We start from the raw sequence: 22,207 nt of genomic DNA, 5'->3' as shown, positions 1-22,207 counted from the left end.
GGTATAACGATAAGACCCGTACTTTAAAACAAACATTACGAAAACTAGAGCGGAAATGGCGATCAACCAAGCTTGAAGTGTTTCATTCTGCCTGGAAGGACAGCCTTATAGAGTATAGAAATGCCCTCACTAAAGCTCGCTCAGCATATCTGGCCTCGCTGATCTCCAATAATAAAAATAATCCGAGAGCACTGTTTAGTGTGTTTTCTAGAATTACAAAAAATCAAGCAGGTTCTGAACAACTAATTCCAGCAACTCTCACCAGTAAAGATTTTATGGACTTTTTTAATAATAAAATTGAGAATATTAGACAACAAACTCTAGCCACAGGATCAAATCCATCCTGGCTGCCACCTGATGTGAATGAAATAAAACATAATATAACTGTAAAAGAAAGACTTGAAACCTTTTACCCACTCCCACAATTAGAACTAGAGAAGATTATCACCTCTGCAAACTGTACAACTTGCACACTTGACGCAATTCCCACAAAGTTGCTCAAAGAAGTACTACCAGCTATTATTGATCCTCTTTTAACTATAGTAAACTCATCGCTTAGTCTGGGCCATGTACCCAAAGCTTTTAAACTAGCAGTTATTAAACCTATGATCAAGAAACCAAATCTTGATGCTAGTACACTGTCTAATTACAGGCCTATTTCTAATTTGCCATTTCTGTCTAAGATCTTAGAAAGAGCTGTGGCCCAACAACTTAGTTCATATCTACATAAGAATCATATATATGAAAAATTCCAATCTGGATTCAGGCAACATCATAGTACAGAGACAGCTCTAGTCAAGATAACAAATGATCTTCTTCTTGCCTCTGATCAAGGCCACGTATCCCTGTTGGTGCTTCTTGACCTAAGCGCAGCCTTCGATACAATAGACCACAATATTCTCATAGAAAGGTTAGAAAACATGGTTGGAATCACAGGGACAGCCCTATTATGGTTCAAATCTTACTTAACGGAACGTTATCAATTCGTAAAAGTAAACAATCTAAATTCAAATTATTCTAAAGTAAGATTTGGAATTCCACAAGGCTCTATTTTAGGACCATTATTATTTACATTATACATGTTACCGCTAGGCACAGTTATAAGAAACCATGACATTAACTTTCACTGTTACGCAGACGACACACAATTGTATATTTCAGCCAAGCCCGATGACAAACACAGATTAAAGAAAATAGAGGACTGTGTAAAAGACGTGAAAGGCTGGATGTTGCGTAACTTCCTCCTTCTAAACAGCAACAAAACAGAGGTCCTGCTTTTGGGTCCAAAAGTGACAAGAAATAAATTATCAGATTTAATTTTAGATCTAGCTAACTTTCCAGTTAAACCTGGTTCAGCAGCAAAAAATCTTGGTGTCATAATTGACCCGGATTTATCATTTGATCAACACATAGGTAGTATCACTAGGACAGCTTTTTTACATCTTCGCAATATTGCTAAGATTAGAAATGCCTTATCCCTCCAGGACGCAGAAACATTAGTACATGCCTTTATTACTTCAAGGCTTGACTACTGTAACGCACTACTGTCAGGATGCACCAGCAGCAATTTAAGAAAACTTCAACTAGTTCAAAATGCTGCAGCTAGGGTCCTCACTAAAACTAGAAAATTTAAACATATCAGCCCAGTTTTATCATCACTTCATTGGCTGCCTGTTAAATTCCGCATTGACTACAAAATTTTGTTATTAACATATAAAGCTCTACATGGGCTTGCTCCTGAATATCTTCAAGATACAATTTCCTATTATGAGCCTCCACGTTCACTCAGATCACAGAATACTGGATTTTTAAATGTTCCCAGAATTCAGAAGGCCTCAGCTGGGGGAAGAGCCTTTTCTTATAAAGCCCCCCAACTCTGGAATGATCTTCCAAAAAATGTTCGGGACTCAGACACAGTCGCAATCTTCAAATGTAGGCTAAAAACTCATTTGTTTAGTTTATCATTTGGTAGCTAATGCTCCCCCATAGATAAAGGCGGCAGATCCGGGGGGTCCATGGACACAGGGAATTATAGTATACTGAGACGCTGGTGCTGTCGTCCCGCCGCTTCTCGCGATCACTCAGGTTTGTTGACGGTGGAGCGGAGGGATGCCAGTGTTTCAGGATGCTCCCGTGTCTGTGTGTCCTCCTGGTTCTCTCCTTTTAGTTAATGCTGTCATAGTCAGATCTGCCGGAGTCATTAGCCACACTCTGGAAATTTTCATATTTTCTACTTTACAAACACAAAACAGTTCAAAACTAATTCCATCCCTTTACATCTTTCCGAGTAAACGACTGCCCACCTGTCTGTCTGGACACTGATGGATGACTGTCGAGATCCTCCTCCACTCTTCAGACCAGCTGCCCACGCTCCAGCAACCACCAAGTGCCTTGAAGCTGTCCCTACACTGAAGTTCTCATGGACTACTAACTATCATCACCAGTAGATTGACCAGAGGAGGATGGGTCACCCCTTGTGAGCCTTGGTTCCTCCCAAGGTTTCTTCCTCAGCTGGGGGAGTTTTTCCTTGCCACTGTCGCCCCTGGCTTGCTCACTTGAGGGTTTTACATTTGTCTTTACATTTCATGTCAAATCTTGTCTTACTGGAATTCTGTGAAGCTGCTTTGTGACAACATCAGTTGTGAAAAGCGCTATATAAATAAATTTGATTTGATTTTGATTTGTCCCAAATTTTCCGCACAAAGAATGAGCACAGGCCAGGGCGCGGTGGCCAAGTGGCAAGGCGTCGGTCTTGTAAACCGAAGATCACGGGTTCAATTCCCGTTCGTGCCTTTTTTAAAGAACGCATGCCGAGAAACGGAAACAAAAGCCTACGTAGCAATAACAGTTGTTGTAAGAAGAAGACTTTGCCTCAGCCGTAACTCCAGCCAGTGCAGTTCACGCACATGTCTCTTGAGGTGTAAAAAATAAAAAAAAAGATAGAAATAAAACCAAACCCCTCAGCTCTAGACGGAGTGCTTTGCACGCATGCCGTGCAACCTTCACTCCCCTGCGTCTCGGCGTACTTTCCCTGGTTTTATCCTCTCTCACGCCCCGTATAGGGGATGTAGCTCAGTGGTAGAGCGCATGCTTCGCATGTATGAGGTCCTGGGTTCAATCCCCAGCATCTCCAAGCAGGCAGCTTTATGTATGGAGAACCCGGCAGTGCAAAGGTTGCCCGCTGTTATGGCAACCTCGAACAAAGCGTTCTCTGCCCCTACAGCATTATTTTCTTAGAGTGCCAGAACTCTCATTCCTCTTAGCATGCTTCATCATTTACCTGTGTAAGAATTTTGTGGTGTTTTTTTTTTTCCTTCAGCTTCTTAGAGACAGATTTGCCCTAAGGGTCCTGCCTAGTTAGATGTTACAACCGGACGCACGATGGCCAAGTCATAAGACGTCTTACTTGTCAAGCTAAGATCCTGACTTTGATCCCTGCCCATGAATTTTTTAAGGTGGCGGAAAGAGAAAGAAAAATAAAACACACCTAAAATGCCTCTAGCCTACTTGTCAGATTTCTTAGGAGAATTAAGAATTACTTGAGCTCCGACATTAGCTCACAGTTCATGCAGCCCAACCGTTTGCCAGTTGGGGATGTAGCTCAGTGGTAGAGCGCATGCTTTGCATGTATGAGGTCCAGGGTTCGATCCCCTGCGTCTCCATGCTGTTTGGTCAGCCGTGCATCTGCTTTATGGTTAATTGTAACGCGCAACGCAGACATCGTCCGCTCGTATCCCTCAACGTTCTGAAGCATACATGTGCTGCTTCCTGTTAACAAGTCCAACCTAGCATGTGCTTGTTTACAGGGCACCTCCTTAGCATAGTCCTTTCTCCTATTCATCATCGTGGCAAGCACTGGAGATGTAGCTCCGCGATACAGCACATTCACTGCATGTTTGAGGTCTTGGGTTCAGTGTCCAGCGTAAAAAGAATGTCAGTTTCGTGTTTTAAAAAGCTATTTGAAATATGCAGCTTCGAGCCGGCTCATCACCGTTTACGCTAGGCATGGTGGCCAAGTGGCAAGGCGTCGGTCTCGTAAACCGAAGATCATGGGTTCAACCCCCGTCCGTGCCTTTCCTTTGACATGGATGGGGACCATAAGCCAACGCTGTTCTGAAAAACTCTGCGTTCCGATACAGACGTAGCAGTTTGGCAAAAGCGCGAGTGAAATCTCCGTGACCTTTGCTGCGTTTTGCAGCTTCGTTCTTCCGTCTGCTAGGCAGGAAGGTGCCGTTTGGTTGTCCCAAATTTTCCGCACAAAGAATGAGCACAGGCCAGGGCGCGGTGGCCAAGTGGCAAGGCGTCGGTCTTGTAAACCGAAGATCACGGGTTCAATTCCCGTTCGTGCCTTTTTTAAAGAACGCATGCCGAGAAACGGAAACAAAAGCCTACGTAGCAATAACAGTTGTTGTAAGAAGAAGACTTTGCCTCAGCCGTAACTCCAGCCAGTGCAGTTCACGCACATGTCTCTTGAGGTGTAAAAAATAAAAAAAAAGATAGAAATAAAACCAAACCCCTCAGCTCTAGACGGAGTGCTTTGCACGCATGCCGTGCAACCTTCACTCCCCTGCGTCTCGGCGTACTTTCCCTGGTTTTATCCTCTCTCACGCCCCGTACAGGGGATGTAGCTCAGTGGTAGAGCGCATGCTTCGCATGTATGAGGTCCTGGGTTCAATCCCCAGCATCTCCAAGCAGGCAGCTTTATGTATGGAGAACCCGGCAGTGCAAAGGTTGCCCGCTGTTATGGCAACCTCGAACAAAGCGTTCTCTGCCCCTACAGCATTATTTTCTTAGAGCGCCAGAACTCTCATTCCTCTTAGCATGCTTCATCATTTACCTGTGTAAGAATTTTGTGGTGTTTTTTTTTTTCCTTCAGCTTCTTAGAGACAGATTTGCCCTAAGGGTCCTGCCTAGTTAGATGTTACAACCGGACGCACGATGGCCAAGTCATAAGACGTCTTACTTGTCAAGCTAAGATCCTGACTTTGATCCCTGCCCATGAATTTTTTAAGGTGGCGGAAAGAGAAAGAAAAATAAAACACACCTAAAATGCCTCTAGCCTACTTGTCAGATTTCTTAGGAGAATTAAGAATTACTTGAGCTCCGACATTAGCTCACAGTTCATGCAGCCCAACTGTTTGCCAGTTGGGGATGTAGCTCAGTGGTAGAGCGCATGCTTTGCATGTATGAGGTCCAGGGTTCGATCCCCTGCATCTCCATGCTGTTTGGTCAGCCGTGCATCTGCTTTATGGTTAATTGTAACGCGCAACGCAGACATCGTCCGCTCGTATCCCTCAACGTTCTGAAGCATACATGTGCTGCTTCCTGTTAACAAGTCCAACCTAGCATGTGCTTGTTTACAGGGCACCTCCTTAGCATAGTCCTTTCTCCTATTCATCATCGTGGCAAGCACTGGAGATGTAGCTCCGCGATACAGCACATTCACTGCATGTTTGAGGTCTTGGGTTCAGTGTCCAGCGTAAAAGGAATGTCAGTTTCGTGTTTTAAAAAGCTATTTGAAATATGCAGCTTCGAGCCGGCTCATCACCGTTTACGCTAGGCATGGTGGCCAAGTGGCAAGGCGTCGGTCTCGTAAACCGAAGATCATGGGTTCAACCCCCGTCGGTGCCTTTCCTTTGACATGGATGGGGACCATAAGCCAACGCTGTTCTGAAAAACTCTGCGTTCCGATACAGACGTAGCAGTTTGGCAAAAGCGCGAGTGAAATCTCCGTGACCTTTGCTGCGTTTTGCAGCTTCGTTCTTCCGTCTGCTAGGCAGGAAGGTGCCGTTTGGTTGTCCCAAATTTTCCGCACAAAGAATGAGCACAGGCCAGGGCGCGGTGGCCAAGTGGCAAGGCGTCGGTCTTGTAAACCGAAGATCACGGGTTCAATTCCCGTTCGTGCCTTTTTTAAAGAACGCATGCCGAGAAACGGAAACAAAAGCCTACGTAGCAATAACAGTTGTTGTAAGAAGAAGACTTTGCCTCAGCCGTAACTCCAGCCAGTGCAGTTCACGCACATGTCTCTTGAGGTGTAAAAAATAAAAAAAAAGATAGAAATAAAACCAAACCCCTCAGCTCTAGACGGAGTGCTTTGCACGCATGCCGTGCAACCTTCACTCCCCTGCGTCTCGGCGTACTTTCCCTGGTTTTATCCTCTCTCACGCCCCGTACAGGGGATGTAGCTCAGTAGTAGAGCGCATGCTTCGCATGTATGAGGTCCTGGGTTCAATCCCCAGCATCTCCAAGCAGGCAGCTTTATGTATGGAGAACCCGGCAGTGCAAAGGTTGCCCGCTGTTATGGCAACCTCGAACAAAGCGTTCTCTGCCCCTACAGCATTATTTTCTTAGAGCGCCAGAACTCTCATTCCTCTTAGCATGCTTCATCATTTACCTGTGTAAGAATTTTGTGGTGTTTTTTTTTTTCCTTCAGCTTCTTAGAGACAGATTTGCCCTAAGGGTCCTGCCTAGTTAGATGTTACAACCGGACGCACGATGGCCAAGTCATAAGACGTCTTACTTGTCAAGCTAAGATCCTGACTTTGATCCCTGCCCATGAATTTTTTAAGGTGGCGGAAAGAGAAAGAAAAATAAAACACACCTAAAATGCCTCTAGCCTACTTGTCAGATTTCTTAGGAGAATTAAGAATTACTTGAGCTCCGACATTAGCTCACAGTTCATGCAGCCCAACCGTTTGCCAGTTGGGGATGTAGCTCAGTGGTAGAGCGCATGCTTTGCATGTATGAGGTCCAGGGTTCGATCCCCTGCATCTCCATGCTGTTTGGTCAGCCGTGCATCTGCTTTATGGTTAATTGTAACGCGCAACGCAGACATCGTCCGCTCGTATCCCTCAACGTTCTGAAGCATACATGTGCTGCTTCCTGTTAACAAGTCCAACCTAGCATGTGCTTGTTTACAGGGCACCTCCTTAGCATAGTCCTTTCTCCTATTCATCATCGTGGCAAGCACTGGAGATGTAGCTCCGCGATACAGCACATTCACTGCATGTTTGAGGTCTTGGGTTCAGTGTCCAGCGTAAAAAGAATGTCAGTTTCGTGTTTTAAAAAGCTATTTGAAATATGCAGCTTCGAGCCGGCTCATCACCGTTTACGCTAGGCATGGTGGCCAAGTGGCAAGGCGTCGGTCTCGTAAACCGAAGATCATGGGTTCAACCCCCGTCCGTGCCTTTCCTTTGACATGGATGGGGACCATAAGCCAACGCTGTTCTGAAAAACTCTGCGTTCCGATACAGACGTAGCAGTTTGGCAAAAGCGCGAGTGAAATCTCCGTGACCTTTGCTGCGTTTTGCAGCTTCGTTCTTCCGTCTGCTAGGCAGGAAGGTGCCGTTTGGTTGTCCCAAATTTTCCGCACAAAGAATGAGCACAGGCCAGGGCGCGGTGGCCAAGTGGCAAGGCGTCGGTCTTGTAAACCGAAGATCACGGGTTCAATTCCCGTTTGTGCCTTTTTTAAAGAACGCATGCCGAGAAACGGAAACAAAAGCCTACGTAGCAATAACAGTTGTTGTAAGAAGAAGACTTTGCCTCAGCCGTAACTCCAGCCAGTGCAGTTCACGCACATGTCTCTTGAGGTGTAAAAAATAAAAAAAAAGATAGAAATAAAACCAAACCCCTCAGCTCTAGACGGAGTGCTTTGCACGCATGCCGTGCAACCTTCACTCCCCTGCGTCTCGGCGTACTTTCCCTGGTTTTATCCTCTCTCACGCCCCGTACAGGGGATGTAGCTCAGTGGTAGAGCGCATGCTTCGCATGTATGAGGTCCTGGGTTCAATCCCCAGCATCTCCAAGCAGGCAGCTTTATGTATGGAGAACCCGGCAGTGCAAAGGTTGCCCGCTGTTATGGCAACCTCGAACAAAGCGTTCTCTGCCCCTACAGCATTATTTTCTTAGAGCGCCAGAACTCTCATTCCTCTTAGCATGCTTCATCATTTACCTGTGTAAGAATTTTGTGGTGTTTTTTTTTTTCCTTCAGCTTCTTAGAGACAGATTTGCCCTAAGGGTCCTGCCTAGTTAGATGTTACAACCGGACGCACGATGGCCAAGTCATAAGACGTCTTACTTGTCAAGCTAAGATCCTGACTTTGATCCCTGCCCATGAATTTTTTAAGGTGGCGGAAAGAGAAAGAAAAATAAAACACACCTAAAATGCCTCTAGCCTACTTGTCAGATTTCTTAGGAGAATTAAGAATTACTTGAGCTCCGACATTAGCTCACAGTTCATGCAGCCCAACCGTTTGCCAGTTGGGGATGTAGCTCAGTGGTAGAGCGCATGCTTTGCATGTATGAGGTCCAGGGTTCGATCCCCTGCATCTCCATGCTGTTTGGTCAGCCGTGCATCTGCTTTATGGTTAATTGTAACGCGCAACGCAGACATCGTCCGCTCGTATCCCTCAACGTTCTGAAGCATACATGTGCTGCTTCCTGTTAACAAGTCCAACCTAGCATGTGCTTATTTACAGGGCACCTCCTTAGCATAGTCCTTTCTCCTATTCATCATCGTGGCAAGCACTGGAGATGTAGCTCCGCGATACAGCACATTCACTGCATGTGTGAGGTCTTGGGTTCAGTGTCCAGCGTAAAAAGAATGTCAGTTTCGTGTTTTAAAAAGCTATTTGAAATATGCAGCTTTGAGCCGGCTCATCACCGTTTACGCTAGGCATGGTGGCCAAGTGGCAAGGCGTCGGTCTCGTAAACCGAAGATCATGGGTTCAACCCCCGTCCGTGCCTTTCCTTTGACATGGATGGGGACCATAAGCCAACGCTGTTCTGAAAAACTCTGCGTTCCGATACAGACGTAGCAGTTTGGCAAAAGCGCGAGTGAAATCTCCGTGACCTTTGCTGCGTTTTGCAGCTTCGCTCTTCCGTCTGCTAGGCAGGAAGGTGCCGTTTGGTTGTCCCAAATTTTCCGCACAAAGAATGAGCACAGGCCAGGGCGCGGTGGCCAAGTGGCAAGGCGTCGGTCTTGTAAACCGAAGATCAAGGGTTCAATTCCCGTTCGTGCCTTTTTTAAAGAACGCATGCCGAGAAACGGAAACAAAAGCCTACGTAGCAATAACAGTTGTTGTAAGAAGAAGACTTTGCCTCAGCCGTAACTCCAGCCAGTGCAGTTCACGCACATGTCTCTTGAGGTGTAAAAAATAAAAAAAAAGATAGAAATAAAACCAAACCCCTCAGCTCTAGACGGAGTGCTTTGCACGCATGCCGTGCAACCTTCACTCCCCTGCGTCTCGGCGTACTTTCCCTGGTTTTATCCTCTCTCACAGTGCAGTTCACACACATGTCTCTTGAGGTGTAAAAAATAAAAAAAAAGATAGAAATAAAACCAAACCCCTCAGCTCTGGACGGAGTGCTTTGCACGCATGCCGTGCAACCTTCACTCCCCTGCGTCTCGGCGTACTTTCCCTGGTTTTATCCTCTCTCACGCCCCGTACAGGGGATGTAGCTCAGTGGTAGAGCGCATGCTTCGCATGTATGAGGTCCTGGGTTCAATCCCCAGCATCTCCAAGCAGGCAGCTTTATGTATGGAGAACCCGGCAGTGCAAAGGTTGCCCGCTGTTATGGCAACCTCGAACAAAGCGTTCTCTGCCCCTACAGCATTATTTTCTTAGAGCGCCAGAACTCTCATTCCTCTTAGCATGCTTCATCATTTACCTGTGTAAGAATTTTGTGGTGTTTTTTTTTTTCCTTTAGCTTCTTAGAGACAGATTTGCCCTAAGGGTCCTGCCTAGTTAGATGTTACAACCGGACGCACGATGGCCAAGTCATAAGACGTCTTACTTGTCAAGCTAAGATCCTGACTTTGATCCCTGCCCATGAATTTTTTAAGGTGGCGGAAAGAGAAAGAAAAATAAAACACACCTAAAATGCCTCTAGCCTACTTGTCAGATTTCTTAGGAGAATTAAGAATTACTTGAGCTCCGACATTAGCTCACAGTTCATGCAGCCCAACCGTTTGCCAGTTGGGGATGTAGCTCAGTGGTAGAGCGCATGCTTTGCATGTATGAGGTCCAGGGTTCGATCCCCTGCATCTCCATGCTGTTTGGTCAGCCGTGCATCTGCTTTATGGTTAATTGTAACGCGCAACGCAGACATCGTCCGCTCGTATCCCTCAACGTTCTGAAGCATACATGTGCTGCTTCCTGTTAACAAGTCCAACCTAGCATGTGCTTGTTTACAGGGCACCTCCTTAGCATAGTCCTTTCTCCTATTCATCATCGTGGCAAGCACTGGAGATGTAGCTCCGCGATACAGCACATTCACTGCATGTGTGAGGTCTTGGGTTCAGTGTCCAGCGTAAAAAGAATGTCAGTTTCGTGTTTTAAAAAGCTATTTGAAATATGCAGCTTCGAGCCGGCTCATCACCGTTTACGCTAGGCATGGTGGCCAAGTGGCAAGGCGTCGGTCTCGTAAACCGAAGATCATGGGTTCAACCCCCGTCCGTGCCTTTCCTTTGACATGGATGGGGACCATAAGCCAACGCTGTTCTGAAAAACTCTGCGTTCCGATACAGACGTAGCAGTTTGGCAAAAGCGAGAGTGAAATCTCCTTGACCTTTGCTGCGTTTTGCAGCTTCGTTCTTCCGTCTGCTAGGCAGGAAGGTGCCGTTTGGTTGTCCCAAATTTTCCGCACAAAGAATGAGCACAGGCCAGGGCGCGGTGGCCAAGTGTCAAGGCGTCGGTCTTGTAAACCGAAGATCACGGGTTCAATTCCCGTTCGTGCCTTTTTTAAAGAACGCATGCCGAGAAACGGAAACAAAAGCCTACGTAGCAATAACAGTTGTTGTAAGAAGAAGACTTTGCCTCAGCCGTAACTCCAGCCAGTGCAGTTCACGCACATGTCTCTTGAGGTGTAAAAAATAAAAAAAAAGATAGAAATAAAACCAAACCCCTCAGCTCTAGACGGAGTGCTTTGCACGCATGCCGTGCAACCTTCACTCCCCTGCGTCTCGGCGTACTTTCCCTGGTTTTATCCTCTCTCACGCCCCGTACAGGGGATGTAGCTCAGTGGTAGAGCGCATGCTTCGCATGTATGAGGTCCTGGGTTCAATCCCCAGCATCTCCAAGCAGGCAGCTTTATGTATGGAGAACCCGGCAGTGCAAAGGTTGCCCGCTGTTATGGCAACCTCGAACAAAGCGTTCTCTGCCCCTACAGCATTATTTTCTTAGAGCGCCAGAACTCTCATTCCTCTTAGCATGCTTCATCATTTACCTGTGTAAGAATTTTGTGGTGTTTTTTTTTTTCCTTCAGCTTCTTAGAGACAGATTTGCCCTAAGGGTCCTGCCTAGTTAGATGTTACAACCGGACGCACGATGGCCAAGTCATAAGACGTCTTACTTGTCAAGCTAAGATCCTGACTTTGATCCCTGCCCATGAATTTTTTAAGGTGGCGGAAAGAGAAAGAAAAATAAAACACACCTAAAATGCCTCTAGCCTACTTGTCAGATTTCTTAGGAGAATTAAGAATTACTTGAGCTCCGACATTAGCTCACAGTTCATGCAGCCCAACCGTTTGCCAGTTGGGGATGTAGCTCAGTGGTAGAGCGCATGCTTTGCATGTATGAGGTCCAGGGTTCGATCCCCTGCATCTCCATGCTGTTTGGTCAGCCGTGCATCTGCTTTATGGTTAATTGTAACGCGCAACGCAGACATCGTCCGCTCGTATCCCTCAACGTTCTGAAGCATACATGTGCTGCTTCCTGTTAACAAGTCCAACCTAGCATGTGCTTGTTTACAGGGCACCTCCTTAGCATAGTCCTTTCTCCTATTCATCATCGTGGCAAGCACTGGAGATGTAGCTCCGCGATACAGCACATTCACTGCATGTGTGAGGTCTTGGGTTCAGTGTCCAGCGTAAAAAGAATGTCAGTTTCGTGTTTTAAAAAGCTATTTGAAATATGCAGCTTCGAGCCGGCTCACCACCGTTTACGCTAGGCATGGTGGCCAAGTGGCAAGGCGTCGGTCTCGTAAACCGAAGATCATGGGTTCAACCCCCGTCCGTGCCTTTCCTTTGACATGGATGGGGACCATAAGCCAACGCTGTTCTGAAAAACTCTGCGTTCCGATACAGACGTAGCAGTTTGGCAAAAGCGCGAGTGAAATCTCCGTGACCTTTGCTGCGTTTTGCAGCTTCGTTCTTCCGTCTGCTAGGCAGGAAGGTGCCGTTTGGTTGTCCCAAATTTTCCGCACAAAGAATGAGCACAGGCCAGGGCGCGGTGGCCAAGTGGCAAGGCGTCGGTCTTGTAAACCGAAGATCACGGGTTCAATTCCCGTTCGTGCCTTTTTTAAAGAACGCATGCCGAGAAACGGAAACAAAAGCCTACGTAGCAATAACAGTTGTTGTAAGAAGAAGACTTTGCCTCAGCCGTAACTCCAGCCAGTGCAGTTCACGCACATGTCTCTTGAGGTGTAAAAAATAAAAAAAAAGATAGAAATAAAACCAAACCCCTCAGCTCTAGACGGAGTGCTTTGCACGCATGCCGTGCAACCTTCACTCCCCTGCGTCTCGGCGTACTTTCCCTGGTTTTATCCTCTCTCACAGTGCAGTTCACACACATGTCTCTTGAGGTGTAAAAAATAAAAAAAAAGATAGAAATAAAACCAAACCCCTCAGCTCTAGACGGAGTGCTTTGCACGCATGCCGTGCAACCTTCACTCCCCTGCGTCTCGGCGTACTTTCCCTGGTTTTATCCTCTCTCACGCCCCGTACAGGGGATGTAGCTCAGTGGTAGAGCGCATGCTTCGCATGTATGAGGTCCTGGGTTCAATCCCCAGCATCTCCAAGCAGGCAGCTTTATGTATGGAGAACCCGGCAGTGCAAAGGTTGCCCGCTGTTATGGCAACCTCGAACAAAGCGTTCTCTGCCCCTACAGCATTATTTTCTTAGAGCGCCAGAACTCTCATTCCTCTTAGCATGCTTCATCATTTACCTGTGTAAGAATTTTGTGGTGTTTTTTTTTTTCCTTCAGCTTCTTAGAGACAGATTTGCCCTAAGGGTCCTGCCTAGTTAGATGTTACAACCGGACGCACGATGGCCAAGTCATAAGACGTCTTACTTGTCAAGCTAAGATCCTGACTTTGATCCCTGCCCATGAATTTTTTAAGGTGGCGGAAAGAGAAAGAAAAATAAAACACACCTAAAATGCCTCTAGCCTACTTGTCAGATTTCTTAGGAGAATTAAGAATTACTTGAGCTCCGACATTAGCTCACAGTTCATGCAGCCCAACCGTTTGCCAGTTGGGGATGTAGCTCAGTGGTAGAGCGCATGCTTTGCATGTATGAGGTCCAGGGTTCGATCCCCTGCATCTCCATGCTGTTTGGTCAGCCGTGCATCTGCTTTATGGTTAATTGTAACGCGCAACGCAGACATCGTCCGCTCGTATCCCTCAACGTTCTGAAGCATACATGTGCTGCTTCCTGTTAACAAGTCCAACCTAGCATGTGCTTGTTTACAGGGCACCTCCTTAGCATAGTCCTTTCTCCTATTCATCATCGTGGCAAGCACTGGAGATGTAGCTCCGCGATACAGCACATTCACTGCATGTGTGAGGTCTTGGGTTCAGTGTCCAGCGTAAAAAGAATGTCAGTTTCGTGTTTTAAAAAGCTATTTGAAATATGCAGCTTCGAGCCGGCTCATCACCGTTTACGCTAGGCATGGTGGCCAAGTGGCAAGGCGTCGGTCTCGTAAACCGAAGATCATGGGTTCAACCCCCGTCCGTGCCTTTCCTTTGACATGGATGGGGACCATAAGCCAACGCTGTTCTGAAAAACTCTGCGTTCCGATACAGACGTAGCAGTTTGGCAAAAGCGAGAGTGAAATCTCCTTGACCTTTGCTGCGTTTTGCAGCTTCGTTCTTCCGTCTGCTAGGCAGGAAGGTGCCGTTTGGTTGTCCCAAATTTTCCGCACAAAGAATGAGCACAGGCCAGGGCGCGGTGGCCAAGTGGCAAGGCGTCGGTCTTGTAAACCGAAGATCACGGGTTCAATTCCCGTTCGTGCCTTTTTTAAAGAACGCATGCCGAGAAACGGAAACAAAAGCCTACGTAGCAATAACAGTTGTTGTAAGAAGAAGACTTTGCCTCAGCCGTAACTCCAGCCAGTGCAGTTCACGCACATGTCTCTTGAGGTGTAAAAAATAAAAAAAAAGATAGAAATAAAACCAAACCCCTCAGCTCTAGACGGAGTGCTTTGCACGCATGCCGTGCAACCTTCACTCCCCTGCGTCTCGGCGTACTTTCCCTGGTTTTATCCTCTCTCACGCCCCGTACAGGGGATGTAGCTCAGTGGTAGAGCGCATGCTTCGCATGTATGAGGTCCTGGGTTCAATCCCCAGCATCTCCAAGCAGGCAGCTTTATGTATGGAGAACCCGGCAGTGCAAAGGTTGCCCGCTGTTATGGCAACCTCGAACAAAGCGTTCTCTGCCCCTACAGCATTATTTTCTTAGAGCGCCAGAACTCTCATTCCTCTTAGCATGCTTCATCATTTACCTGTGTAAGAATTTTGTGGTGTTTTTTTTTTTCCTTCAGCTTCTTAGAGACAGATTTGCCCTAAGGGTCCTGCCTAGTTAGATGTTACAACCGGACGCACGATGGCCAAGTCATAAGACGTCTTACTTGTCAAGCTAAGATCCTGACTTTGATCCCTGCCCATGAATTTTTTAAGGTGGCGGAAAGAGAAAGAAAAATAAAACACACCTAAAATGCCTCTAGCCTACTTGTCAGATTTCTTAGGAGAATTAAGAATTACTTGAGCTCCGACATTAGCTCACAGTTCATGCAGCCCAACCGTTTGCCAGTTGGGGATGTAGCTCAGTGGTAGAGCGCATGCTTTGCATGTATGAGGTCCAGGGTTCGATCCCCTGCATCTCCATGCTGTTTGGTCAGCCGTGCATCTGCTTTATGGTTAATTGTAACGCGCAACGCAGACATCGTCCGCTCGTATCCCTCAACGTTCTGAAGCATACATGTGCTGCTTCCTGTTAACAAGTCCAACCTAGCATGTGCTTGTTTACAGGGCACCTCCTTAGCATAGTCCTTTCTCCTATTCATCATCGTGGCAAGCACTGGAGATGTAGCTCCGCGATACAGCACATTCACTGCATGTGTGAGGTCTTGGGTTCAGTGTCCAGCGTAAAAAGAATGTCAGTTTCGTGTTTTAAAAAGCTATTTGAAATATGCAGCTTCGAGCCGGCTCACCACCGTTTACGCTAGGCATGGTGGCCAAGTGGCAAGGCGTCGGTCTCGTAAACCGAAGATCATGGGTTCAACCCCCGTCCGTGCCTTTCCTTTGACATGGATGGGGACCATAAGCCAACGCTGTTCTGAAAAACTCTGCGTTCCGATACAGACGTAGCAGTTTGGCAAAAGCGCGAGTGAAATCTCCGTGACCTTTGCTGCGTTTTGCAGCTTCGTTCTTCCGTCTGCTAGGCAGGAAGGTGCCGTTTGGTTGTCCCAAATTTTCCGCACAAAGAATGAGCACAGGCCAGGGCGCGGTGGCCAAGTGGCAAGGTGTCGGTCTTGTAAACCGAAGATCACGGGTTCAATTCCCGTTCGTGCCTTTTTTAAAGAACGCATGCCGAGAAACGGAAACAAAAGCCTACGTAGCAATAACAGTTGTTGTAAGAAGAAGACTTTGCCTCAGCCGTAACTCCAGCCAGTGCAGTTCACGCACATGTCTCTTGAGGTGTAAAAAATAAAAAAAAAGATAGAAATAAAACCAAACCCCTCAGCTCTAGACGGAGTGCTTTGCACGCATGCCGTGCAACCTTCACTCCCCTGCGTCTCGGCGTACTTTCCCTGGTTTTATCCTCTCTCACAGTGCAGTTCACACACATGTCTCTTGAGGTGTAAAAAATAAAAAAAAAGATAGAAATAAAACCAAACCCCTCAGCTCTAGACGGAGTGCTTTGCACGCATGCCGTGCAACCTTCACTCCCCTGCGTCTCGGCGTACTTTCCCTGGTTTTATCCTCTCTCACGCCCCGTACAGGGGATGTAGCTCAGTGGTAGAGCGCATGCTTCGCATGTATGAGGTCCTGGGTTCAATCCCCAGCATCTCCAAGCAGGCAGCTTTATGTATGGAGAACCCGGCAGTGCAAAGGTTGCCCGCTGTTATGGCAACCTCGAACAAAGCGTTCTCTGCCCCTACAGCATTATTTTCTTAGAGCGCCAGAACTCTCATTCCTCTTAGCATGCTTCATCATTTACCTGTGTAAGAATTTTGTGGTGTTTTTTTTTTTCCTTCAGCTTCTTAGAGACAGATTTGCCCTAAGGGTCCTGCCTAGTTAGATGTTACAACCGGACGCACGATGGCCAAGTCATAAGACGTCTTACTTGTCAAGCTAAGATCCTGACTTTGATCCCTGCCCATGAATTTTTTAAGGTGGCGGAAAGAGAAAGAAAAATAAAACACACCTAAAATGCCTCTAGCCTACTTGTCAGATTTCTTAGGAGAATTAAGAATTACTTGAGCTCCGACATTAGCTCACAGTTCATGCAGCCCAACCGTTTGCCAGTTGGGGATGTAGCTCAGTGGTAGAGCGCATGCTTTGCATGTATGAGGTCCAGGGTTCGATCCCCTGCATCTCCATGCTGTTTGGTCAGCCGTGCATCTGCTTTATGGTTAATTGTAACGCGCAACGCAGACATCGTCCGCTCGTATCCCTCAACGTTCTGAAGCATACATGTGCTGCTTCCTGTTAACAAGTCCAACCTAGCATGTGCTTGTTTACAGGGCACCTCCTTAGCATAGTCCTTTCTCCTATTCATCATCGTGGCAAGCACTGGAGATGTAGCTCCGCGATACAGCACATTCACTGCATGTGTGAGGTCTTGGGTTCAGTGTCCAGCGTAAAAAGAATGTCAGTTTCGTGTTTTAAAAAGCTATTTGAAATATGCAGCTTTGAGCCGGCTCATCACCGTTTACGCTAGGCATGGTGGCCAAGTGGCAAGGCGTCGGTCTCGTAAACCGAAGATCATGGGTTCAACCCCCGTCCGTGCCTTTCCTTTGACATGGATGGGGACCATAAGCCAACGCTGTTCTGAAAAACTCTGCGTTCCGATACAGACGTAGCAGTTTGGCAAAAGCGAGAGTGAAATCTCCTTGACCTTTGCTGCGTTTTGCAGCTTCGTTCTTCCGTCTGCTAGGCAGGAAGGTGCCGTTTGGTTGTCCCAAATTTTCCGCACAAAGAATGAGCACAGGCCAGGGCGCGGTGGCCAAGTGGCAAGGCGTCGGTCTTGTAAACCGAAGATCACGGGTTCAATTCCCGTTCGTGCCTTTTTTAAAGAACGCATGTCGAGAAACGGAAACAAAAGCCTACGTAGCAATAACAGTTGTTGTAAGAAGAAGACTTTGCCTCAGCCGTAACTCCAGCCAGTGCAGTTCACGCACATGTCTCTTGAGGTGTAAAAAATAAAAAAAAAGATAGAAATAAAACCAAACCCCTCAGCTCTAGACGGAGTGCTTTGCACGCATGCCGTGCAACCTTCACTCCCCTGCGTCTCGGCGTACTTTCCCTGGTTTTATCCTCTCTCACGCCCTGTACAGGGGATGTAGCTCAGTGGTAGAGCGCATGCTTCACATGTATGAGGTCCTGGGTTCAATCCCCAGCATCTCCAAGCAGGCAGCTTTATGTATGGAGAACCCGGCAGTGCAAAGGTTGCCCGCTGTTATGGCAACCTCGAACAAAGCGTTCTTTGCCCCTACAGCATTATTTTCTTAGAGCGCCAGAACTCTCATTCCTCTTAGCATGCTTCATCATTTACCTGTGTAAGAATTTTGTGGTGTTTTTTTTTTTCCTTCAGCTTCTTAGAGACAGATTTGCCCTAAGGGTCCTGCCTAGTTAGATGTTACAACCGGACGCACGATGGCCAAGTCATAAGACGTCTTACTTGTCAAGCTAAGATCCTGACTTTGATCCCTGCCCATGAATTTTTTAAGGTGGCGGAAAGAGAAAGAAAAATAAAACACACCTAAAATGCCTCTAGCCTACTTGTCAGATTTCTTAGGAGAATTAAGAATTACTTGAGCTCCGACATTAGCTCACAGTTCATGCAGCCCAACCGTTTGCCAGTTGGGGATGTAGCTCAGTGGTAGAGCGCATGCTTTGCATGTATGAGGTCCAGGGTTCGATCCCCTGCATCTCCATGCTGTTTGGTCAGCCGTGCATCTGCTTTATGGTTAATTGTAACGCGCAACGCAGACATCGTCCGCTCGTATCCCTCAACGTTCTGAAGCATACATGTGCTGCTTCCTGTTAACAAGTCCAACCTAGCATGTGCTTGTTTACAGGGCACCTCCTTAGCATAGTCCTTTCTCCTATTCATCATCGTGGCAAGCACTGGAGATGTAGCTCCGCGATACAGCACATTCACTGCATGTGTGAGGTCTTGGGTTCAGTGTCCAGCGTAAAAAGAATGTCAGTTTCGTGTTTTAAAAAGCTATTTGAAATATGCAGCTTCGAGCCGGCTCACCACCGTTTACGCTAGGCATGGTGGCCAAGTGGCAAGGCGTCGGTCTCGTAAACCGAAGATCATGGGTTCAACCCCCGTCCGTGCCTTTCCTTTGACATGGATGGGGACCATAAGCCAACGCTGTTCTGAAAAACTCTGCGTTCCGATACAGACGTAGCAGTTTGGCAAAAGCGCGAGTGAAATCTCCGTGACCTTTGCTGCGTTTTGCAGCTTCGTTCTTCCGTCTGCTAGGCAGGAAGGTGCCGTTTGGTTGTCCCAAATTTTCCGCACAAAGAATGAGCACAGGCCAGGGCGCGGTGGCCAAGTGGCAAGGTGTCGGTCTTGTAAACCGAAGATCACGGGTTCAATTCCCGTTCGTGCCTTTTTTAAAGAACGCATGCCGAGAAACGGAAACAAAAGCCTACGTAGCAATAACAGTTGTTGTAAGAAGAAGACTTTGCCTCAGCCGTAACTCCAGCCAGTGCAGTTCACGCACATGTCTCTTGAGGTGTAAAAAATAAAAAAAAAGATAGAAATAAAACCAAACCCCTCAGCTCTAGACGGAGTGCTTTGCACGCATGCCGTGCAACCTTCACTCCCCTGCGTCTCGGCGTACTTTCCCTGGTTTTATCCTCTCTCACAGTGCAGTTCACACACATGTCTCTTGAGGTGTAAAAAATAAAAAAAAAGATAGAAATAAAACCAAACCCCTCAGCTCTAGACGGAGTGCTTTGCACGCATGCCGTGCAACCTTCACTCCCCTGCGTCTCGGCGTACTTTCCCTGGTTTTATCCTCTCTCACGCCCCGTACAGGGGATGTAGCTCAGTGGTAGAGCGCATGCTTCGCATGTATGAGGTCCTGGGTTCAATCCCCAGCATCTCCAAGCAGGCAGCTTTATGTATGGAGAACCCGGCAGTGCAAAGGTTGCCCGCTGTTATGGCAACCTCGAACAAAGCGTTCTCTGCCCCTACAGCATTATTTTCTTAGAGCGCCAGAACTCTCATTCCTCTTAGCATGCTTCATCATTTACCTGTGTAAGAATTTTGTGGTGTTTTTTTTTTTCCTTCAGCTTCTTAGAGACAGATTTGCCCTAAGGGTCCTGCCTAGTTAGATGTTACAACCGGACGCACGATGGCCAAGTCATAAGACGTCTTACTTGTCAAGCTAAGATCCTGACTTTGATCCCTGCCCATGAATTTTTTAAGGTGGCGGAAAGAGAAAGAAAAATAAAACACACCTAAAATGCCTCTAGCCTACTTGTCAGATTTCTTAGGAGAATTAAGAATTACTTGAGCTCCGACATTAGCTCACAGTTCATGCAGCCCAACCGTTTGCCAGTTGGGGATGTAGCTCAGTGGTAGAGCGCATGCTTTGCATGTATGAGGTCCAGGGTTCGATCCCCTGCATCTCCATGCTGTTTGGTCAGCCGTGCATCTGCTTTATGGTTAATTGTAACGCGCAACGCAGACATCGTCCGCTCGTATCCCTCAACGTTCTGAAGCATACATGTGCTGCTTCCTGTTAACAAGTCCAACCTAGCATGTGCTTGTTTACAGGGCACCTCCTTAGCATAGTCCTTTCTCCTATTCATCATCGTGGCAAGCACTGGAGATGTAGCTCCGCGATACAGCACATTCACTGCATGTGTGAGGTCTTGGGTTCAGTGTCCAGCGTAAAAAGAATGTCAGTTTCGTGTTTTAAAAAGCTATTTGAAATATGCAGCTTTGAGCCGGCTCATCACCGTTTACGCTAGGCATGGTGGCCAAGTGGCAAGGCGTCGGTCTCGTAAACCGAAGATCATGGGTTCAACCCCCGTCCGTGCCTTTCCTTTGACATGGATGGGGACCATAAGCCAACGCTGTTCTGAAAAACTCTGCGTTCCGATACAGACGTAGCAGTTTGGCAAAAGCGAGAGTGAAATCTCCTTGACCTTTGCTGCGTTTTGCAGCTTCGTTCTTCCGTCTGCTAGGCAGGAAGGTGCCGTTTGGTTGTCCCAAATTTTCCGCACAAAGAATGAGCACAGGCCAGGGCGCGGTGGCCAAGTGGCAAGGCGTCGGTCTTGTAAACCGAAGATCACGGGTTCAATTCCCGTTCGTGCCTTTTTTAAAGAACGCATGTCGAGAAACGGAAACAAAAGCCTACGTAGCAATAACAGTTGTTGTAAGAAGAAGACTTTGCCTCAGCCGTAACTCCAGCCAGTGCAGTTCACGCACATGTCTCTTGAGGTGTAAAAAATAAAAAAAAAGATAGAAATAAAACCAAACCCCTCAGCTCTAGACGGAGTGCTTTGCACGCATGCCGTGCAACCTTCACTCCCCTGCGTCTCGGCGTACTTTCCCTGGTTTTATCCTCTCTCACGCCCTGTACAGGGGATGTAGCTCAGTGGTAGAGCGCATGCTTCACATGTATGAGGTCCTGGGTTCAATCCCCAGCATCTCCAAGCAGGCAGCTTTATGTATGGAGAACCCGGCAGTGCAAAGGTTGCCCGCTGTTATGGCAACCTCGAACAAAGCGTTCTTTGCCCCTACAGCATTATTTTCTTAGAGCGCCAGAACTCTCATTCCTCTTAGCATGCTTCATCATTTACCTGTGTAAGAATTTTGTGGTGTTTTTTTTTTTCCTTCAGCTTCTTAGAGACAGATTTGCCCTAAGGGTCCTGCCTAGTTAGATGTTACAACCGGACGCACGATGGCCAAGTCATAAGACGTCTTACTTGTCAAGCTAAGATCCTGACTTTGATCCCTGCCCATGAATTTTTTAAGGTGGCGGAAAGAGAAAGAAAAATAAAACACACCTAAAATGCCTCTAGCCTACTTGTCAGATTTCTTAGGAGAATTAAGAATTACTTGAGCTCCGACATTAGCTCACAGTTCATGCAGCCCAACCGTTTGCCAGTTGGGGATGTAGCTCAGTGGTAGAGCGCATGCTTTGCATGTATGAGGTCCAGGGTTCGATCCCCTGCATCTCCATGCTGTTTGGTCAGCCGTGCATCTGCTTTATGGTTAATTGTAACGCGCAACGCAGACATCGTCCGCTCGTATCCCTCAACGTTCTGAAGCATACATGTGCTGCTTCCTGTTAACAAGTCCAACCTAGCATGTGCTTGTTTACAGGGCACCTCCTTAGCATAGTCCTTTCTCCTATTCATCATCGTGGCAAGCACTGGAGATGTAGCTCCGCGATACAGCACATTCACTGCATGTGTGAGGTCTTGGGTTCAGTGTCCAGCGTAAAAAGAATGTCAGTTTCGTGTTTTAAAAAGCTATTTGAAATATGCAGCTCCGAGCCGGCTCACCACCGTTTACGCTAGGCATGGTGGCCAAGTGGCAAGGCGTCGGTCTCGTAAACCGAAGATCATGGGTTCAACCCCCGTCCGTGCCTTTCCTTTGACATGGATGGGGACCATAAGCCAACGCTGTTCTGAAAAACTCTGCGTTCCGATACAGACGTAGCAGTTTGGCAAAAGCGCGAGTGAAATCTCCGTGACCTTTGCTGCGTTTTGCAGCTTCGTTCTTCCGTCTGCTAGGCAGGAAGGTGCCGTTTGGTTGTCCCAAATTTTCCGCACAAAGAATGAGCACAGGCCAGGGCGCGGTGGCCAAGTGGCAAGGCGTCGGTCTTGTAAACCGAAGATCACGGGTTCAATTCCCGTTCGTGCCTTTTTTAAAGAACGCATGCCGAGAAACGGAAACAAAAGCCTACGTAGCAATAACAGTTGTTGTAAGAAGAAGACTTTGCCTCAGCCG

The 22,207-nt window shown here is 47.2% G+C and overlaps 1 protein-coding gene and 49 non-coding genes across 50 annotated transcripts in view; 49 read left to right on the top strand and 1 right to left on the bottom strand.

Annotated features, from left to right (window-relative positions):
* Nucleotides 1–22,207, bottom strand: part of LOC136666265 (ninjurin-1-like) — a 226,383-nt gene that overhangs the window by 48,752 nt on the left and 155,424 nt on the right. The window lies entirely within an intron of this gene.
* trnat-ugu (transfer RNA threonine (anticodon UGU)) lies at nucleotides 2,722–2,793 on the top strand. The gene has a single exon. It is a non-coding gene; the product is annotated as a tRNA-Thr (tRNA).
* On the top strand, nucleotides 3,062–3,133 carry trnaa-cgc (transfer RNA alanine (anticodon CGC)). Its single transcript has one exon. It is a non-coding gene; the product is annotated as a tRNA-Ala (tRNA).
* Nucleotides 3,591–3,662, top strand: trnaa-ugc (transfer RNA alanine (anticodon UGC)). Its single transcript has one exon. It is a non-coding gene; the product is annotated as a tRNA-Ala (tRNA).
* On the top strand, nucleotides 4,003–4,074 carry trnat-cgu (transfer RNA threonine (anticodon CGU)). The gene has a single exon. It is a non-coding gene; the product is annotated as a tRNA-Thr (tRNA).
* trnat-ugu (transfer RNA threonine (anticodon UGU)) lies at nucleotides 4,279–4,350 on the top strand. Its single transcript has one exon. It is a non-coding gene; the product is annotated as a tRNA-Thr (tRNA).
* trnaa-cgc (transfer RNA alanine (anticodon CGC)) lies at nucleotides 4,619–4,690 on the top strand. Its single transcript has one exon. It is a non-coding gene; the product is annotated as a tRNA-Ala (tRNA).
* trnaa-ugc (transfer RNA alanine (anticodon UGC)) lies at nucleotides 5,148–5,219 on the top strand. Its single transcript has one exon. It is a non-coding gene; the product is annotated as a tRNA-Ala (tRNA).
* Nucleotides 5,560–5,631, top strand: trnat-cgu (transfer RNA threonine (anticodon CGU)). The gene has a single exon. It is a non-coding gene; the product is annotated as a tRNA-Thr (tRNA).
* On the top strand, nucleotides 5,836–5,907 carry trnat-ugu (transfer RNA threonine (anticodon UGU)). Its single transcript has one exon. It is a non-coding gene; the product is annotated as a tRNA-Thr (tRNA).
* trnaa-cgc (transfer RNA alanine (anticodon CGC)) lies at nucleotides 6,176–6,247 on the top strand. The gene has a single exon. It is a non-coding gene; the product is annotated as a tRNA-Ala (tRNA).
* Nucleotides 6,705–6,776, top strand: trnaa-ugc (transfer RNA alanine (anticodon UGC)). Its single transcript has one exon. It is a non-coding gene; the product is annotated as a tRNA-Ala (tRNA).
* On the top strand, nucleotides 7,117–7,188 carry trnat-cgu (transfer RNA threonine (anticodon CGU)). The gene has a single exon. It is a non-coding gene; the product is annotated as a tRNA-Thr (tRNA).
* On the top strand, nucleotides 7,393–7,464 carry trnat-ugu (transfer RNA threonine (anticodon UGU)). Its single transcript has one exon. It is a non-coding gene; the product is annotated as a tRNA-Thr (tRNA).
* trnaa-cgc (transfer RNA alanine (anticodon CGC)) lies at nucleotides 7,733–7,804 on the top strand. Its single transcript has one exon. It is a non-coding gene; the product is annotated as a tRNA-Ala (tRNA).
* trnaa-ugc (transfer RNA alanine (anticodon UGC)) lies at nucleotides 8,262–8,333 on the top strand. The gene has a single exon. It is a non-coding gene; the product is annotated as a tRNA-Ala (tRNA).
* trnat-cgu (transfer RNA threonine (anticodon CGU)) lies at nucleotides 8,674–8,745 on the top strand. The gene has a single exon. It is a non-coding gene; the product is annotated as a tRNA-Thr (tRNA).
* Nucleotides 8,950–9,021, top strand: trnat-ugu (transfer RNA threonine (anticodon UGU)). Its single transcript has one exon. It is a non-coding gene; the product is annotated as a tRNA-Thr (tRNA).
* Nucleotides 9,451–9,522, top strand: trnaa-cgc (transfer RNA alanine (anticodon CGC)). Its single transcript has one exon. It is a non-coding gene; the product is annotated as a tRNA-Ala (tRNA).
* trnaa-ugc (transfer RNA alanine (anticodon UGC)) lies at nucleotides 9,980–10,051 on the top strand. Its single transcript has one exon. It is a non-coding gene; the product is annotated as a tRNA-Ala (tRNA).
* On the top strand, nucleotides 10,392–10,463 carry trnat-cgu (transfer RNA threonine (anticodon CGU)). Its single transcript has one exon. It is a non-coding gene; the product is annotated as a tRNA-Thr (tRNA).
* Nucleotides 10,668–10,739, top strand: trnat-ugu (transfer RNA threonine (anticodon UGU)). Its single transcript has one exon. It is a non-coding gene; the product is annotated as a tRNA-Thr (tRNA).
* Nucleotides 11,008–11,079, top strand: trnaa-cgc (transfer RNA alanine (anticodon CGC)). The gene has a single exon. It is a non-coding gene; the product is annotated as a tRNA-Ala (tRNA).
* Nucleotides 11,537–11,608, top strand: trnaa-ugc (transfer RNA alanine (anticodon UGC)). Its single transcript has one exon. It is a non-coding gene; the product is annotated as a tRNA-Ala (tRNA).
* Nucleotides 11,949–12,020, top strand: trnat-cgu (transfer RNA threonine (anticodon CGU)). Its single transcript has one exon. It is a non-coding gene; the product is annotated as a tRNA-Thr (tRNA).
* trnat-ugu (transfer RNA threonine (anticodon UGU)) lies at nucleotides 12,225–12,296 on the top strand. The gene has a single exon. It is a non-coding gene; the product is annotated as a tRNA-Thr (tRNA).
* On the top strand, nucleotides 12,726–12,797 carry trnaa-cgc (transfer RNA alanine (anticodon CGC)). Its single transcript has one exon. It is a non-coding gene; the product is annotated as a tRNA-Ala (tRNA).
* Nucleotides 13,255–13,326, top strand: trnaa-ugc (transfer RNA alanine (anticodon UGC)). Its single transcript has one exon. It is a non-coding gene; the product is annotated as a tRNA-Ala (tRNA).
* Nucleotides 13,667–13,738, top strand: trnat-cgu (transfer RNA threonine (anticodon CGU)). Its single transcript has one exon. It is a non-coding gene; the product is annotated as a tRNA-Thr (tRNA).
* trnat-ugu (transfer RNA threonine (anticodon UGU)) lies at nucleotides 13,943–14,014 on the top strand. The gene has a single exon. It is a non-coding gene; the product is annotated as a tRNA-Thr (tRNA).
* On the top strand, nucleotides 14,283–14,354 carry trnaa-cgc (transfer RNA alanine (anticodon CGC)). Its single transcript has one exon. It is a non-coding gene; the product is annotated as a tRNA-Ala (tRNA).
* Nucleotides 14,812–14,883, top strand: trnaa-ugc (transfer RNA alanine (anticodon UGC)). Its single transcript has one exon. It is a non-coding gene; the product is annotated as a tRNA-Ala (tRNA).
* Nucleotides 15,224–15,295, top strand: trnat-cgu (transfer RNA threonine (anticodon CGU)). The gene has a single exon. It is a non-coding gene; the product is annotated as a tRNA-Thr (tRNA).
* On the top strand, nucleotides 15,500–15,571 carry trnat-ugu (transfer RNA threonine (anticodon UGU)). Its single transcript has one exon. It is a non-coding gene; the product is annotated as a tRNA-Thr (tRNA).
* Nucleotides 16,001–16,072, top strand: trnaa-cgc (transfer RNA alanine (anticodon CGC)). Its single transcript has one exon. It is a non-coding gene; the product is annotated as a tRNA-Ala (tRNA).
* trnaa-ugc (transfer RNA alanine (anticodon UGC)) lies at nucleotides 16,530–16,601 on the top strand. The gene has a single exon. It is a non-coding gene; the product is annotated as a tRNA-Ala (tRNA).
* Nucleotides 16,942–17,013, top strand: trnat-cgu (transfer RNA threonine (anticodon CGU)). The gene has a single exon. It is a non-coding gene; the product is annotated as a tRNA-Thr (tRNA).
* On the top strand, nucleotides 17,218–17,289 carry trnat-ugu (transfer RNA threonine (anticodon UGU)). Its single transcript has one exon. It is a non-coding gene; the product is annotated as a tRNA-Thr (tRNA).
* trnav-cac (transfer RNA valine (anticodon CAC)) lies at nucleotides 17,558–17,629 on the top strand. Its single transcript has one exon. It is a non-coding gene; the product is annotated as a tRNA-Val (tRNA).
* Nucleotides 18,087–18,158, top strand: trnaa-ugc (transfer RNA alanine (anticodon UGC)). The gene has a single exon. It is a non-coding gene; the product is annotated as a tRNA-Ala (tRNA).
* trnat-cgu (transfer RNA threonine (anticodon CGU)) lies at nucleotides 18,499–18,570 on the top strand. Its single transcript has one exon. It is a non-coding gene; the product is annotated as a tRNA-Thr (tRNA).
* trnat-ugu (transfer RNA threonine (anticodon UGU)) lies at nucleotides 18,775–18,846 on the top strand. The gene has a single exon. It is a non-coding gene; the product is annotated as a tRNA-Thr (tRNA).
* Nucleotides 19,276–19,347, top strand: trnaa-cgc (transfer RNA alanine (anticodon CGC)). The gene has a single exon. It is a non-coding gene; the product is annotated as a tRNA-Ala (tRNA).
* On the top strand, nucleotides 19,805–19,876 carry trnaa-ugc (transfer RNA alanine (anticodon UGC)). Its single transcript has one exon. It is a non-coding gene; the product is annotated as a tRNA-Ala (tRNA).
* trnat-cgu (transfer RNA threonine (anticodon CGU)) lies at nucleotides 20,217–20,288 on the top strand. Its single transcript has one exon. It is a non-coding gene; the product is annotated as a tRNA-Thr (tRNA).
* Nucleotides 20,493–20,564, top strand: trnat-ugu (transfer RNA threonine (anticodon UGU)). The gene has a single exon. It is a non-coding gene; the product is annotated as a tRNA-Thr (tRNA).
* On the top strand, nucleotides 20,833–20,904 carry trnav-cac (transfer RNA valine (anticodon CAC)). Its single transcript has one exon. It is a non-coding gene; the product is annotated as a tRNA-Val (tRNA).
* trnaa-ugc (transfer RNA alanine (anticodon UGC)) lies at nucleotides 21,362–21,433 on the top strand. The gene has a single exon. It is a non-coding gene; the product is annotated as a tRNA-Ala (tRNA).
* Nucleotides 21,774–21,845, top strand: trnat-cgu (transfer RNA threonine (anticodon CGU)). The gene has a single exon. It is a non-coding gene; the product is annotated as a tRNA-Thr (tRNA).
* On the top strand, nucleotides 22,050–22,121 carry trnat-ugu (transfer RNA threonine (anticodon UGU)). Its single transcript has one exon. It is a non-coding gene; the product is annotated as a tRNA-Thr (tRNA).

Source organism: Hoplias malabaricus, chromosome 14, assembly GCF_029633855.1.
Source record: "Hoplias malabaricus isolate fHopMal1 chromosome 14, fHopMal1.hap1, whole genome shotgun sequence".
NCBI lineage: Eukaryota > Metazoa > Chordata > Actinopteri > Characiformes > Erythrinidae > Hoplias > Hoplias malabaricus.
Note: the sequence above shows the minus strand (reverse complement) of the source record. Positions and strands in the feature narration are given on the sequence as shown.